This window comes from Lissotriton vulgaris, chromosome 9 (genome assembly GCF_964263255.1).
Source record: "Lissotriton vulgaris chromosome 9, aLisVul1.2, whole genome shotgun sequence".
NCBI classification, from domain to species: Eukaryota; Metazoa; Chordata; class Amphibia; order Caudata; family Salamandridae; genus Lissotriton; species Lissotriton vulgaris.
Window position 1 is genome coordinate 66,987,838 of NC_141697.1, and position 17,551 is coordinate 67,005,388.

General features: G+C 47.1%; 1 protein-coding gene across 1 annotated transcript in view; it reads right to left on the reverse strand.

Moving 5' to 3' along the window:
* GPR176 (G protein-coupled receptor 176) overlaps positions 1-17,551 on the reverse strand; it is a 376,293-nt gene that overhangs the window by 322,144 nt on the left and 36,598 nt on the right. The window lies entirely within an intron of this gene.

Below are 17,551 nucleotides of genomic sequence, written 5' to 3' on the forward strand. Positions count from 1 at the left end.
TGAAGGTATGTTAAAACACCCTGTATAAACAAAGGGAGAGTAAGGGAAATAGGGAGAGAACACCCCCAGTCCCCCATAATCAGATTATTTGAAAAACAAGAAGGGAGTTTCCCCAGGATAGACTGTCCTAGTGACTCGCACGGAGAAAGACACAGATTTAGAAAGAGTCTTTTCTTTCTTTTTAAAACCCCTCACTCACCAACCTGGCTGGTGACATGCTTCATCATCCGGGTCCACCCAAGTGGACGACTGCCACTCGGGTGTGCTTCGACGCCTGCAACTGCAGTGGAGCTGTTTTGTTTTGTTTTGTGTGATAGAGTGTTGAGTGAGTGATTTTAAAATTATCTTTGTGATGGTCCTTTATTTTATTCTGGAGTCACAAGATATATTAAAAGCAAGTGTGATAGTATATGTGTGGTTAAATTGACCAACGAGTATCAGTAATTAAAGTGAAATTATGGTCAACATGTTTCAACCTTAGGCGCTTGTCGCAAGGTATTCATCAGGACCAAGTATGCGAAACGGGAGGTCTACGCACGCTAAGGCCTACCCTTTCCTGATCCGCTACATTGCCTGATCGTATACTCACGATTAGGCACTCTTACAGCATTCTGTGTAAGTATAGATGCTTCTGAAAGAGAAAAAAACAGGGTGGGGGGAGGGGGTAGAATGATTGATATGCATCCACTGTTTAGATTTAAGACCAAGGCAAATCCATTAATATGTTAAAAAGCACTTACTAGAGGTTAATTGAAATAATGCCTCATGGATACCGTGAAGGGGCTGGTTGCTGAGGCATTCTGTTAAAACAGATAAAAAACTTGGTAAGTGCTGATCAAACTCTGATACGCTGTCCCTGATTAACTTTATAGAGATAGCCGTGTCAGAGTTTCTCGGCTGGAGTTAGGGACGGGGGTTCGTGAGAGTGAAGGGCGGCATGCAGCCTTCACTCATACTCACGTCATACAACCTTTCTGCCCACGGGCCTACCTACTGCTGGGGATAGCGCCTCAGACAGCACACACAAGACTGCCTGCTATCAGGGCGCTGTACAAGGTGCTGAACTCTGGTCTACGGCCTTGTGTGCTATCAAAGCGCTGTCCAAGGTGTTGAACTCTGCTCTAAGGACGTCTACGCTCTTGGCTGCTAGCAGGGCTCTGTCCAAGGTGTTGAACTCTGCACTAAGGGCGTCTACGCGTTTGGCTGCTAGCAGGGCGCTGTCCAAGGTGCTGAACGCTGCTCTAAGGACGTCTACGCTCTTGGCTGCTAGCAGGGCGCTGTCCAAGGTGCTGAACTGTGCTCTAAGGACGTCTACACTCTTGGCTGCTAGCAGGGCGCTGTCCAAGGTGCTGAACTCTGCTCTAAGGACGTCTACGCACTTGGCTGCTAGCAGGGCGCTGTCCAAGGTGCTGAACTCTGCTCTAAGGACGTCTACGCACTTGGCTGCTAGCAGGGCGCTGTCCAAGGTGCTGAACTCTGCTCTAAGGACGTCTACGCTCTTGTCTCCTAGCAGGGCACTGTCCAAGGTCCTGAACTCTGCTCTAAGGACGAATACGGCCTAGATTATGGATGAGCTGGAGTTTTCCAACGCTTTTTATTGTGAATGAATGAATGAATGATTACAAACTTGGTATAGCGCATGGTTACCCGAAGGCTTCCCAGCGCTTTTAGACCCAGGCATGAAACCACAACTCAGCGAAACAGGAGAGTCTTCAGTCGTTTCCTAAAAACAAGATGGTTGGGTTCGAGCTGAATGTTCTCGGGAAGTAGGTTCCCGCATTTGGCTGCATGAAGAGAGAACAGACCCTCGGGACGGTCAGAAGATTAAGATGGTTAGACCTAAGGACTCTGGAAGATTGATAATGGCAAAACAGAGGGCGAAGGATAGCCGGGCCATTGTTAGTTGTTGACTTGTGAGCCATACACATGGCCTTAAATCGGATCCTCTCCTGCACCGGCAGCCAATGGAGGGAGCGAACTGCAGCCTTCGCAGAGCAGTGTCTCGGTACCTCGATACCTCGAGTAGCAGCCAAGCTTGTCGGTTTATAGAGCGCGAACTCGACCCAAACGTTTCAGAGCGCTTTCCATGAGCACCAGTTGCGTTACACATGGTCACAATAATTTTCAGGCACGGGGAAATTAAGTGATTTGCTCAAAATCATAGGGTGTTTGAGCCTCTGGCAAGACTCGAACCCGGAACCCGGTGGTGGAGAGAGAGTTCAAGACAGAGCTGGAGATCACTCTTTCCAGTGCTCTGCTGCCAGCCAGGGATTCTTCTGTGCAGACAAACAGGGAAGGCTTCTGGTTCTCAGTGGCAGGCAGGTTCTTTCAGTGCAGGTGTTGTAAAGGGTCCATCAGTTTACTGTTGATGGAGTAGCCCTAACCTAATCATTATAATGTGCTCACACGTCCCACTGTCATTCAGAGTAGTGCCCCCTCAGTAAGTCTTCCTGGACAAGCACTATAAAAGGAGAAGGGTGTCACTAAACATATTCATTCACAGATACATCCCTGCCATGCCGAGAGCAACCCCTCTCACCTTTCCTGTGCATAATGTGAGAACACTTCCAGGTGGTAACTGCAGAGCAAAAGGACATTAATGAAGTGCCAAGAGCGGTGAATCCAGACATTACTGTGCTTGTCATTGGGCTGCAGTGCACTTGCTGCCAAGGGAGCGCGGTTGCACACATAGACGTGTATGTCATTGGACTGCGGTTTGGATGGTGTCAAGGGAGTGTGGTTCCAGATACAGGCGTGTATGTCATTGGACTGCGGTATACATGGTGTTAACGGAGAGCGGTTCCAGACATAGAAGTGTATGTCATTAAACTGTGGTATACATGGTGTTAACGGAGTGCGGTTCTAGGCATAGGCGTGTATGTCATTGGACTGCGGTATAGATGGTGTAAAGGGAGTGCGGTTACAGACATAGACATGTATGTCATTGGACAGCAGTATAGATGGTGTCAAGGGAGTGCAGTTCCAGACATTGACATGTATGTCATTAAACTGTGGTATACATGGTGTTAACGGATTGTGTTTCTAGGCATAGGCGTGTATGTCATTAAATTGCGGCATACAGTGTGTCAAGGGAATGTTGTTACAAAGACGTGTATGTCATTGTCTGTAGTGCATTTGGTGTCAAGGCAGTATGGTGGTTCAAGACATAAATGTGTATGTCATTGAACTGCGGTATACATGGTAATAATGGAGTGCGGTGTCAGACATAAACGTGTATGTCATTGAACCGCGGTATACATGGTCTTAATGGAATGCGGTTCTAGGCATAGACATGTATGTCATTGGACTGCAGTATAGTTGAGTATGGGCAGATTGCACGTCATATCTCATAAGTAGTATAAATGCACAGGATAACTGGAACCAGTGCTTAATTTGAGCCGGTTGTTTCCGGTGCTCGGCACCGGCACTTAATTGTTAACACTGATGCTTGTGGCAGTCTGACAGGGTGGCACTGTCTGGCAACAACAGTTAATTATGAATTCAATATACATTAAAACTGACTATTACCTGCCACCCAGGCCATTCTTATAGCTATAGGGACTGGAATAGTACGAATTGTCACACTTGTAGGACTGCGATGTTAGTGGTTGTGGTGTTACTATCACTGGCAGCATGGCGGGGGCAATGGGTGGTGTAAGCTGCAGCGGCCTCCTGACGAGAGCCCTGGCACTTACTTGTTTTTACAAATTAAGCACTGCCTGACATCACCAATGGTTTCTATGTGGTAGTTTACTTGTACACTTCAAATAGGGTTCTTCTGATTACACTTTCGAATCAAAGGTTGTAATTTAAACATCACAATTAACACATAGGAATGGATATGTTGTTTCTTTCCTATGGGGTCCCAGGAAAAGAAGGACTCTAACCTGCACGTTACAGGTTAAGAAGTGGATTGATCAACCTGTCCTTCGTTCCCACTTCTCATATGTGTATTGTCACCATTGGCTCTGGGAACCTATACGGGGACACCAGAACATCAGTTATGTCAATTTAGGGAACAACAGCCCCCCCTTTACCCGGGGCACATATGCAGTGGTCTCTTCAGCAGACTGCAGCCACTGCAGAGGGTGAAATACCAGCCAGGGCAACCCACTAAAAGGAACTTTCCAACAGTGAAAATCAAAAGAAATATGGATAAGATTAGAGATTAAGATATATTGAGCCTTGACCGTGCAAAAGATAAATGAATTCCCTGGCCTGCCTGTTGCAGATGCCATTGTGGCAACAAAGGGGTTTGTGGGAGCTGTGTTAACAGCCGCACAGCCTGCTGAATCCGGAATCACAAGTGAATGTGGTCATTTCACACGCAGTCTCATCCCTTGTGAAACTGCTTCAGGTGCACCGGAAGACAAATTCACAAGGTCAAAATTTATGGAACTTGTTTAGGGAAAATAGCCCAGATCTGGGGGAAAGACAGAGAAATCTTCTTTTCTAATTTAGCATTTGGGAATTAAAGATACGGGCGGTCTCAGAAATTTTAGGTGCAAAATTACTATGTAGGAAGTCCCAAGGCTCTCACAAGGTCAAGGATGCATGGATGCCACTGAAAAGACATCATGAGAGCCCAGGTAGACCTCAAAGGTAGGGGTGTGTCCGGAAGAAAGAGAAAAAACAATGGCTGCACTTGTGTCAAAGGCTTTGTTTGACAACGATAACACCTTCTCAGAGTAGACCAACTGATGCTGGTGTCTGGAGGGCTGGGGATTGCGCTGGTTTGCGTGGGGTGGATGGTTTCCATTACGAAGGATACACTTACCTTCAGAGTTAAAGATCTACGGTAGTGTGTGTTACTCTGGTTTGAGGGATGAGGAGGCTGACCGTATGTCTCACCTTCCACCTCTCAGTTCTTCAGAGGCGGAGAGTGGATGCCAAGTGTGGTGTGGCTTCACGAGTAGCATGGCGCTTAAAGATTGGTGGATGGTGGAGGTTTGTACCCCTTAATCCTGGTATGATTTGAGGAAGGAAAAATCCTTAGCCATAAGTTTCTTTATTGTGTTATTTTGTCCTTGCTACGCCTTGTAACCTAGTAAAAAGCAAAAGAAAGACAGCCGACACGTGTTTCGCCTGGTGGCCAGTTGGCCAAGGACTTTATTAAGGCAAGACTTCAAAGGATTGTGCGTGTACAATGCAATGACACTGTAAATACGCTTTCAAATTAAGTGAATGATGTCATCTCTGTGGTCCTCGAGGAAGAAGTCTTAAAGATTGGGACATTGCGTGAGAGCATCATGATGATGGTGATAATGCCCCAAAGAATCTTGGTGTACCAGTTGCAAGAGGATGCTGGAAAGAGGGAGATTTAGGAGACAACGTTTGTGCTAGATAAGGAGGGAGATTACACTCCGCGTGAGAGTCAAGTTATTTCCCCAAAGAGCCAGGGGCAGACTCACCTCTCCAGCAGGGCCCACGAGGGACATTTGGGTCTCTGCATGAATGAAGCGCCTTGGAGGTCCAGGGTCATCAGGGAGGTGGGCTGAGGTTCGGGAATCAATGTCAGACCCGGGTAATACAGAAGGCGCCCTTAGCAGCAGGGGGCAGTGTGTGCAATCGGTTCTACACCAGCTTCAATTATTTACTCCAGAGAGTATCCACAGAGCCCAAGGGGTACCTCTCACTAGGGACCCTCGTTTGGGCAAATAGCAGCATCTGCCTGAACACAAGGCTTTGGCTGAAGCATTGGCACATGTTACATTCAGACCCCATTAGGGCTGAAACCAGAGTTAGAGCATATTCATCCCAAAGGAAACATTTTCATCTCGTTACTGGTTGTACACAGTGCAAGAGAATAAGTGGTGCATGTGGTCATCTTCCGCACACAAACATAAAGAATTATTTTTCTACACCTGCAGATCAAGAACTTGTGTTAAACAAACCACTCATTTTTAGCTCATCCTAAGGCCTGAGACACATTTTACTAAGTTGATGCACTGACACACGTACACACACATGCACAGACCATGAATGCGCGGCAAGGCCCACAACATATAACAGCATCAGCACACACATAGGGGCTTCTAGGGGCACATCTGAGCTGTCAGCTCTGGCTCCTGAGCTTGGCGAACTTCTGAATCTTGTGTTCCCTTCCCAGACTTACTTTTGAAGGATTACATGACACACACGTTTCTGCCTTGCCCATAGTGACGGCAAGCAGCTTCCATCGCCCCGCGGCATCCCTCGCGAGGTGGGTACCAAGGCCACAGCTCACTGACCCAAAAACCACATCTCGGAAGGCCAAGAGAAAACAGAGACAAGAGGTGGCCAGACTCCAAAGTAAGCCATGCATACACGATAAGGAAATTAAACTAAGTACAAGTGTGTCCTGTAATGTGTGAATACACCTTTAGAGTAGTATTACAACCACTACAACAGAAATATAGATTATATAAAGTACAATAAATCACCAGGATGCCCGTAGGGTTACAGTGCGCTCTACAAATGGCAAAAATAAAAAATAAACATAAAACGATATTTGAATGAATTATTTATTTATAAAGTTTTATATAGCGCAAACTTGATCACTTAGTGCCCCACATCGACTTATCACGAGATGCATCAGTGTTTAAAACACATTCAGTATTTTAAGGTCATAGGCAAGGCCAATGGAATTATGCAACAGGAGAGGACCAAATTATATGGCAGAGTTCAGTAAATTATGCAACAAGAAAAGGCAAATTATGTGACATATTATGGCACATTTTGTAACAGCATTACTACATTATTTTGTCATTTTTAAACTTGGTAACAATGTCTGGACATTGGTTGCACCTCATTAGTACTAGTTTAACACCCAAATATAGCAATTGCAACAGAAAGGTGACAGTCCAGCTTTGCAAATTGCCTTCCACTGACACAGCAACATGTGCTGCTTCATCGTTAGTGACTTTAGAATCGTTTAAGCTAGAAACATAATCCTTTTCTGTTACAATCTGCAGAGTATGCGACAGATGATGGACTATTTGGCAAATGTGGCTAATCTATAATAATGTGAAAATCGCCACAGCTGCACAATCGCATAATTCCTGTTGCTCTGGTTACAGGTGTCAAAGCACCTGGGGAAAAAAGGATAGTTTGACTTCAACAGTATAGTCCTCTATATATTTCAGAAAAGCTTTTCAATGATTTTATTCAATGGTGGGGGAGGAAGAGGGCAATACAATGTACTTTGGGGTAAAATACCTAAAGAAGTACTTTCACCCATACAAAGTATTATAGCTCTATACAAAAAATAAGTAGAAAATACCATTCAACGTCCCCTATCATAATACGCAAAGCACTGTCACCTCAGAACCCTATCCACTTTGGGCATTTTTAAGAGGGTGAAAGTCTTCAGCCACGCTAATGGGCTAGGGATGTGTGTGGGGAGTGTACTGTGGTAATGCCAGTGCCCTCCCACATCGAACACTAAAATTAAATTTGATGCAGCGATGGTACCCTCCCCAATAAACCCAAAAGACAACTCATAAAAAAGATTTCAAGACTGCGGCCTTACAACCCACGCGATCACTGTCCAGCAGACGTCATGAATCGAACCTTATTCAGAACACCTGACCCAACACCTTTGCCTGCAACGTGTCTGAAGTGCTGTGGTCGAGTCCGCCAAAAGGACAAGGTGTTCGGGAAACTTGTTGCCAGCATTATAGGTGTGTACACAACTATGTAGGAGATCTCATTAAAGCAACTGATCACGACAGGCATAGCACAACTGCCCACTGACAACCCTCCCCAGTTCCGGATTACCAAATAGGCAAAGTAGGCACTGGCCTATGGGCCCCACTCCTTTAACCCCTTCCACGCGGGGATAATTTCCCCGCAGTGTGGGTGGGAGGGGCGGCGCGCGGCGCTGTGGTGCTCGTGACGAGCCCAGCTCATCATACTGCACAGTGGAGCTGAGCTCATGACGAGCTGAGCTCGTCACGACTCCACCCACTCCCATAGAACGCCCGCACAGGTGGGAAGTAGCCTCGCGTGGGCCATCTGTGGCCGTTATGACGAGATCAGCTCGTCATGAGCACGCAAGGGATTAAGGAGCTTTGTGACAATGGGCCAATTGATAATAACATTAATAATTGTTAATGTTTAGTTTTGTGTAATAAAATTGGATTATTAAAATTGTTGATTGGTAAAATTAAAAATGTATTAGGAGATAATTTGCAAGGGGGGGACGAAATTTCGACTGCCTAGTAGCCTCCACAGGGTTTAATCCGACACAGACCCTGCCACACAGCAGATTACAGATTCTAAATTCTCAATTTTGAAGCACGGGGTAGAAAAGACAAAATGAAAGAATAGAACAAAAGTCTTAAACCTCTTAGAATTCCTGAGTATAGCCAAAGACAACAAGTTATTTTAGAAAGACCTGGCATTAACTTAAGTAGTAGACTTCCTAGTCAACATAACAGAATAGGTGGACTAACAGGGGTTGCTCCACTTTCTCTCCAATTTGTATACTCCCACAACTCCATGGTGTAGATTTCCAACACCTCTTAAGCATCACTTTTGAGCTCTCTCAAAAATATAATTATCGGAATAATATCTGGCAATAAAACAAGGGTTGTATTATCTCTGTGGCCCATACACAGTACTTCTATTCCTGGATTGTTACTCAAGAGGATTTCTGCCAGCTAGTGACGTAAGACAGCCATTGCACAAAGATCTATTTAGCATCAAAAACAATACACATGACGTTAAACTTGTGAGGCCACGTCCACATTTTACCTCTGTAATATTCGTCCCACGCCTGTGTAATTCCACGCCTAATAGGATCTCCACAGTGGATTTGGTGAAAGGCGGCCAAGTGCGTGGTCAGATCGCAAAGAAATTTCATGGCAGAGGTATCCGAACCACATTGAGTCTTCGCATGCATCTCCCACGTACATGCTGGGACACGAAGACATTTAAAGAAAGCGACCCCCTTTGCATTGATCTGCAACAATATTCCAATCATGATTAGATGTGATGTACTCACTGCCACAAGCCATCGTTTTTGCATTCAAGATGTGATTCATCAATTGATTTCTTCCAGGATAGACCATCAGGAGACCCAGCTGTGCCTGGAGGCTCCTTTCCATCAGGCCAATTAGAGCTGCTGATTCCCAAACATGAGCAACACAGCTTTGGACATCTTTGGCCAAAGCGATATTTACAATCATAGCGTAAGTCAAAATATTTAGAAGTCAGGGTCTCAAACACATCTCTGGCGCTGCTCATCCTCCAATGTCAATCTGTTTGATGGGTACCCTGGCCGTGGTCTACTCTATAGTCAAGTCACGGTACGACATCCTTCCTGCAGCCAGTAAACCCGCAGGAATCATAGCTATGTATTTATAAAGCACAAACCTAGCTGGGAGACAATGCAGCGCTGTATAGGGTAAGAATACGGTCCATGTGTGATTGGAAGGTCTCTAAGAGCAAGAGTGGGCTCTTACTGCATCATGATGTAGTGTTTGTTAAACAGATGGGTCTCCAGCTCTTTCCTAGACGACAGCAGGCCGGTGGCTGTGCTGACAGATACAGGGATGTTGTTCCAGATTCTGGATGCATAGATGGAGAAGATCTGTTGGCTTGTTTTTCTTTTTTGCACTTCTTAATCTCCAATTTATTAGCATTCTGGCTGCGGATGTGCTGAAAGCCACCAGAGATGCTGAGCTTACCTGCCAGACAGGCCGGGATGTTGTGTAATGCTTTGCACTCAATTCTTAGGATGGTGAATCCACTGCAGTTCCATCAGGGTGTGTGTGCGGTAGTTACACGTCTTCAGATGCTTGATGAAGTGTGCTGCTGAGAGAGAGCAGTTTGGAGTCTGGGAGGCTGTGGACCAGGGCATAGAGACCATACCAATAGAGTAGCCAAGCCACTAAGATGTACCTGAGTAAAACATTAAGGAGCTTATTTAAAACCCCCTTGCACCACCGGTGCGTCACTTTAAATATGGGAAAAAGTGACCTACTCGAGGCGCAATGTGCTTGTAAATAAAATAAGCCCATACTTTCTCATGAGAAGAGTGAGGTTTCCTAAACCCAACTTGAACACTTGGAATAATGTTCCCCACCTCCAGCAGGGCAAATTAAAGATTCCAGGGCATCCAGATGATAAGACATGACCAGAATGCCCCAACCAAGATTAGGGTAAATCCCTGTCCTCCTGCAGATGATTAGTGCAGTGACCAGGACGGACGACCCCTCGTCTACATGTGTTTGCAACATCTCTGGAGCTTGCGTTGGGACAGAGCACTGTCGCGCCTGAGGGGCAGGATTATCTTCTAACTCTAACCGTGTTAGGACCCAATTACAACAAATGTGGAATTCAATAAGGAAATTCTGGGCGGCCGGAATTATGGGTATTCCCCGGAATTTCCTCATAGCATTCCGGTAATTACAAAATAATCCATATGGAATGAGGAATAACTGGCCAGTTTCCTTTAGCCCTTTTTGACTCGTGGACACCAAGAAGCTTGAAGTTTTATCTGTTCTTGAGTCCCGCGATTTCTGGGAGTTTAACATAGATATAATTCAGTTTCCTTTAACCTTACAAGGGCTTGAATTAGCTGGAAAATGGATAATCATTTCAAAATTATTTTGACCAGGGGGCTCCAAAATATATTTTGCCCAGACTCCACAAAAACATAAAGAGGGAGCTGAAGATGGTTGGCAATGGTTAGAGCGGCAGACCCTGATGCAGAGGTCTGGCCCGGGACCAGGGTTCAATTCCCGACGCGGCAGGGTCTTGGGCTCAATGTCCGCGGACTCGATAATTCTCGCCTCAGCGCCTACTCTAATCATAGGGTCCCACGCTGCAACTCTGGGCAATAGCTTGTTTAATCTCCGCAACGGCCCCTACAACACTGGGATGCCTGGCTACACTTTGGGGGTGCCCAGGAGGGGCATCTCACAGGGAGAGCCAGGAAGGGTTCCACAGCATTATACAGCGCCGGGACGCCCCGGTGATGGGCAGCTGTGCGCTTTACAATTATCCTACATTTACATTTACATGAAAGCAGAGGGGTTTTCAACAGCACAGGCCCTCTGGCCTCGGGAACCACCGGGCAGCACTTATTGGTCGGAGGAAGTGCCTGGGACAGTGTGGGTTTTAAACAAGCTGGAAGCTCCCGGCAGGGTCGGCCTTAGGCATGTGCAAGCTGTGCATCTGCACAGGGCCGCCAAACCCCAGGGGCCGCCACGAATTTGCACCGGTGCTTTGAAAATGAAACTGCCTGGCTCCCTACTCCCTTAAGTGATATGCCCAGAATCACAGGATGTGGACGCGACCCCGAGGCTCGAACCCTGTTTTCCAGCACCAAAGTAGGCAATCTACTCACACCTCTTCCCACTTGGGGAACTCTGCTATAACATTTCCCCAAGGCTGTGTCGTCATGGGCACTGCAGGGATCCCCAGTGCAGAATGCCACCGCGCTGCTTGTGCGTGGGAACAGCGCACACCAGGGCATCACTATCAACAGTGCAACAGGTGCAATGCACAAGGGCCGAGGGCCGCCCGGCATCGGACCCCCTCTTACGGGGCCCCCTACCTATGCTCCCTGCCCAGGGCCGCCATGAGCCTAGAGCCTCCCCTGCTCCCGGGGCCCAGCCCCGTCGGCATAGGGCAAAGGCTTGAATTGTAATCTAGCAGCGCCTGGGAGCCTGTGCGTTTCCTGCTATGCCTTCTCTTTTAGGGGTAGTAGCACCCACTCAGGTGGCCGACTTCGGGGCACTGGTAGTCTTGTGCAGAGTAGTGTTTTAATGTATTGAGAGGACTGGAGGTCAGGGGAATGTCGTGGAGAGTAGTGTTTTAGGGTAGGGAAGGCCTGGAGGTCGGGGGAGGGTCATGCAAGGGGTAGTGTTCCAGGGTTTAGGGTAGGGTCGGGGTTTTGCAGGTTAGTGTTTTAGTGTAAGGAGGACTGGGGGTCGAGGGAGGGTTGTGCAGGGGTAGTGTTGTAGGATTTAGGGTAGGGTCGGAGGTTGTGCAGGGTAGTGTCTTAGGGTAGGGAGAGCTCTGGGGGTCGGGTCATGCAGTGTAGTGTTTTAGATAGGGTCGGGGTCGTTCAGGGTAGTGTTTTAGTGTAAGGAGAGTTCTGGGGGTCAGAGGTGTCATGCAGGGTAGTGTTTTAGGATTTAGGGTAGGGTCAGGGTCGTGCAGGGTAGTGTTTTAGGGTAGGGAGAGGACTGGGGGTTGGGGAGGGTTGTGCAAGGGTGATATTTTGAGTTAGGGATAGGATTGGGGATTGGGGGTCATGTAGGGGTAGTGATTTAGGGTGGGGAAAGGATTGGGGCTCGGTGGGGGGTCGTGCAGGGGTACTAAATTAGGGTTTAGGGTAGGGCAGGGTAGTGTAACTTACCTTAGATACTTTTACCAAGAGTATACCTTTACAACGCATGCCTTTGCGTTGTAATGGCATGCGTTGTAAAGGCATATTTGTGGTAAAAGTATGCGTTTAATGGTAGGTAGTGGTGAATGACTATGTGTAGTAATACCCACGTTGTAATGACATGCGTGGTATTAGTACGCATTGTAACGTGTCATATTCATCTAAACAGTAGAAAAGAAGGGCGGAGGTACATCATTCCTCGGGTTTACAGGGCAGAGGTGGCGCTCTGTCTTTCAGCCTATAGGACAAGATTCTGGATGCTGGACAAAGACAGACTTTATTTGTAGTCCTATATTCGTGCGCTCGTTGCTGGCATCTGCAGTGGCTTGTGGGTCACAATTTCAACTGCTGATAACGCTGAGGTTCCGAGGTTGGTAGATTAATTACCATTTAATTAAGTAACAGTAACAGCGCTTAGACACATCAGGAACGTGTTCTGAAGTGCTATATAAAAGACGAGTTATTAATAATATTAATTTCAAATTCAGCCTTTGCTGTCACGTTGCAAGGACTCAGCACTATCTAATCAGAGCCATATTTCAAATCTATTCTTCGCATTTCCCAAAAAAGCACGAAATGATCAACGAGGCTATAACCCCCGTACAGATATCTGCGCTTTGAAATTCATTAAACTGTTCTTCATTCCACTGTACAATTTCATACCTTTCGAGTCATTTCAGCATTTACTCTAGTCGCAAATCAGCAAACATCTTCACTGTAATAGTATTAATGACATATTTTTATAAACTCCGGAATACTGCAGACGTTGGGGTGTCAACGCACTGTAATTCTGTATCACAAGATTTAGGGCCCTGGTGGGTCTCGGAAAGGGTAGAGAGGTCCTCACTGGGGAGGTGGGAAGGGATATATCCTCCCTATATATGACTGGTTTAACAAATAGATATCCCTCCTGGAATCAGAGTGGTCCCTAGAACAAGAACGAGAAGGGGAAGAAACAGCAAACAATAAAGGAGGGGGTGTTTTAAGTGAAGAAAAACACCTGACAAAAGGACGGTTGAGGCCACCTTGAACTTTGGGAGTCGGGTGGGCCCGATGAGGAAGCATGTCACTATTAGAGCGAGTCAGGGCTATAATAACAAAAGCCGTTATGGAAAAACAGGGTTAAACCCAATAGAGTCAGTCAGGACCTGGGTAGCAATTAGAATGAAAGGAAGGGGTCCTAAGACTTAGAACAAAGAAATTACAAATTCATTCCATTTGTATTCAATTAATTCAAAAGAAGCAAAGCTATTCTATGCAAAAAGAGTTTAATTCAGAATTGCATATACATCCTATATAATGGATTAGGACTCATCATACAATTATTTGATATCAACAAGTTTATATACATATGTGTGCCCACATTCACAACGGGAAGGGGGGTTTGGGGTGAAGTGAGGGAAGTGTCGGGGATAGGATAGACGTGGTCTGAATCATTCAGTGACAGGTCTTATTCTAGATTTTAGATGCTCTAACCTTCCCGACATTACGGTCCAGGCTCGTTGGCCAGTAATTCGGTCCGATCATTTTTTAATCCCCTTCCATTTTCAGCTGACCCATACTGATAAAGCCACCTCGATCCCTAATAAGTTTGGAAGGAACTGGAGCAAAATCTCCCCAGAATTTTTATCCAATTACATGAAGGATTCTAAACCGGCCCGACACACGATCTTGAGTCTAGCATCTCGAATTTAAACGAGTGGGTGAGCGCAGCTTTCGACGCCCTAGCACCTCAGAAATTGGTAAAATTCCCCAGATCCTCACCCTCAGCACCTTGGTACTCTGAGGAGCTTAGACAAAAAAAGTCCGCCTGCAAGGTTCTTGAACGAAGCTGGAGACTTACATATTCTGTAGAAAGCAAGGCTGACTATCGTGCAGCTCTCAAAGAATACCGCACACTACTCATAGAGAACAAAAGAGCCTTTCTATCTGAAAGGATTAACAATGCCAGGAACTCTTCCAGAGAGATTTTTAAGATTGTCAAATCCTTTACCAATCCACCGGCATTGACTCATACTCATCCTACTTCACAGATTTTATGTAAGAAACTCTCTGAATTTTTCGAAGATAAAATTGCACTGATCTATACCTCCTTTTCCAAATTACATGACGACCATCAGACCTTTGAAGATCAAATAATGGAACAGATCCCGTCATCGGTGCTCGCAGAATTCACTGAAATTTCAGAGGAACCCTCTTTTTCGGGAATTACAAAAATGCAAGTCTGGCTCACCTAGCGACCCCTGGCCAGCTAAACAATATAAGGCCCTGGCAGGACTTCTCAATCCCCATTTAAATCCTATTTGGAACTCATTGCTGAGATCGGGTATCTACCCGACAGCGTGGAAGCACGCATTCCTAGTACCCATCCTAAAAAAAGCTAACGCAGACCCGGAGGCCCCTTGTAACTACAGGCCCATCTCCCTACTACCTGTGCCGGCCAAGATTCTGGCGAAGCTGGTCCATCAACAACTGGCCAGTTTTATTGAGTCCAGAGATCTCCTTCATGACTCTCAATCTGGGTTTCGCTCCGGTTACAGTACAGAGTCAGCCCTTATTGAAATGGCTGACTCAATACGATGGGCTTTAGATGATGGCTCCAAGGAGGTGTTAGTGCTGTTAGACTTGTGGGCAGCATTCGACACCGTCTCCCATCCCATCCTTCTGAACCGCCTGAAGTCCATAGGAATCCAGGGCACAGTATTGACTTGGTTATCTTCCTTCCTTTCAGACCGCAAACAGGTTCAAACCCATCCCTACACTTCCACTATAAGACCCCTTAAATGGGGCATCCCCCAGGGCTCAGCATTAAGTCCGCTTCTTTTTAATATATACCTCACCCCGTTGGCCGAAATGATTTCGAAATCGGGAATCAAAATAACATCCTACGCTGATGATACACAGTTTTTATTCACCTATAATGATGTATCCGTTGCCACCTTTGACCCCCTCAAAAAATGTCTCAGGGATATTGCGACCTGGATGGACCACAATTTCCTAAAACTCAACGCGGATAAGAGCGAGATCTTATTCTTCAATCAACCATCTCTCATTGCCTCCAACTTATGGTGGCCGGAAGAATTGAGCATTGTCCCTCTTCCCAAAGAGTCGGTCAGGAACTTGGGCATCAGGTGGGACAACTGTCTGTCCTTTGCCACTCAGGTTCAGACAGTCTTTGCTGCCTGCTTTAGTAAAATCTAAATTATAAAAAAATTCATTGATTATTTACCCAGCGATACATGCAAAACTGTTCACCATGCACTTATTACGTCACATTTGGACGATGCAAATGGACTTTACCTGGGTCTGTCAGAGGGCCTGCGCCACAGACTCCAGACGGTCCAAAAGGCTGCAGCCCGCCTTGTCTGCGGCATCTCGCTCAGACAACACATATCCCCTTTTCTGCGGAAACTGCACTGGCTCCCCATAACCAAAAGAATCGAGTTCAAAGCACTGACACTGACTTTCCGGGCAGCCAAAGGTCTAGGACCAGCCTACCTTAGGTTTAAAGTATTTTATTGAAGCAGGGTGGGGCAGGACACAATAGGGCAAGGAACAGATAAACCACAGGAGCCGCACAATCAGTGCGCATTATACTGCAAGTACAACAATACAGTTACAACTTTGCAAGAGGCTTAATCCAACTCGAGAGCACAGCTTTCGCACCTGTGGTCACATACAAAGAACTAGGGGTGGGGGGGAAGGGGGAGGGAAGGAAGGACGGGATAGGGGAAAGGAAGAGAAAATCAGGAGGGGGGGGACAAAGAAAAAATAAAGGAAAAGAAAAGGGGGAAAGAGGAAGGGGAAAAGGGGGAAAAGAAGAAAAAAGGGGAGGGGGGTGAAGGGTGGGGAAGCATCCCCGCTCCAAAAACCTACCCAACCAAACAGAACCCCCAACTACCATACCCCAACCCACCCCCTGTACTGTGCCATTATCTACAGCCTCCTCTTCATTCAACTCTCCAATAATCCCCGCTATGCAGTATCGACCCCGCCCGTTCAGACAGGTGGGTCCGGTGGCGGCGTCAGCCTTAACAACCTAAGGTATCTGGGGCAGGTGATCTCCCGAAACTCGGAGCATAACAGGCTATAAAAGGGCGCCCACAGTTCTTCAAAGGTATCAGTATCTCCCAGGGCCACTAAGGACATCTTCTCCATTCCAAGGACATGCCATAATCTATGCAGCCAGCCAACTACAGAGGGAAGCGTGGTAGAGCGCCAGTGTACGAGAATATTCTGCACCGCTGACCCCAGAGCAATCGCGATCTGTCTACCCCTCTTAGACCTAAGGGGATACATCAACCCATTTGGTAACCCTAGCAGAACATAGGCAGGGAACCTCGGCAATTCTATCCCAAAGCATTTGTCCACCTCACCCAGGACCTCTTCCCAATAAGGAGCCAGTAGGGGGCATTCCCACAGGATGTGTGTTAGTGTACCAGTGTTGCCACAGTTGCGCCAGCACGTCCCTGGTATTGCCCTGTCCATCTCGTGCAGTTTCTCCGGAGAGCGGTACCAGTAGGTCGAGATTTTAGTGAAGGTCTCCGTAAGACCCGTGTGATAGGCCGAGTGACGCGCGCGGAAGGAGATATGTTCCCATTCCTTGTGACTCAACACTCGCCCGAGCTCCCTTTCCCACCGTTCCCGACCAGGATTGTGAATGTGAAAGGAGGGGGTCTGCAGCATTTTATACAGGTCTGAGATCAGTTTAGCGTCCGACGTGCGAGTGATTAACCAGCGCTCATACGCCGTGATTTCCCGGTGTGCCGCATCGCGCACCTGGGGTTGTAATGCCCAATGACGCGCCTGCATGTATCGCATGCGCTCCGCTTCTGGGAGGCCATAATCCCGCCTCGAGTCCTGGAAGGGGACAACTCCCTCAGGGCTGTACAAGTGATACAAAGTGCAGCAGCGGGCCACCCGCCAGCACTCAAAAGCACCCTGCTCATCCCGGGGCCAAAGTCCGGGTTGCCAATGAGCGGCGTAAAGGGAGAGGGGAAGGTAGTGAGCTCGTACCTGGCAGCCACCGAGTCCCACGTCCGGAGCGGGACCCGCGTCACCAGAGACGCATAGAGGTTAGAGGGTCGAAGGGCCCGCTTCAAAAATGGTATTTCCTGTAGCGTCCTACCCGCCACTGCCTGATCCTGGAACAGCCAGTGCTTGTCTGAC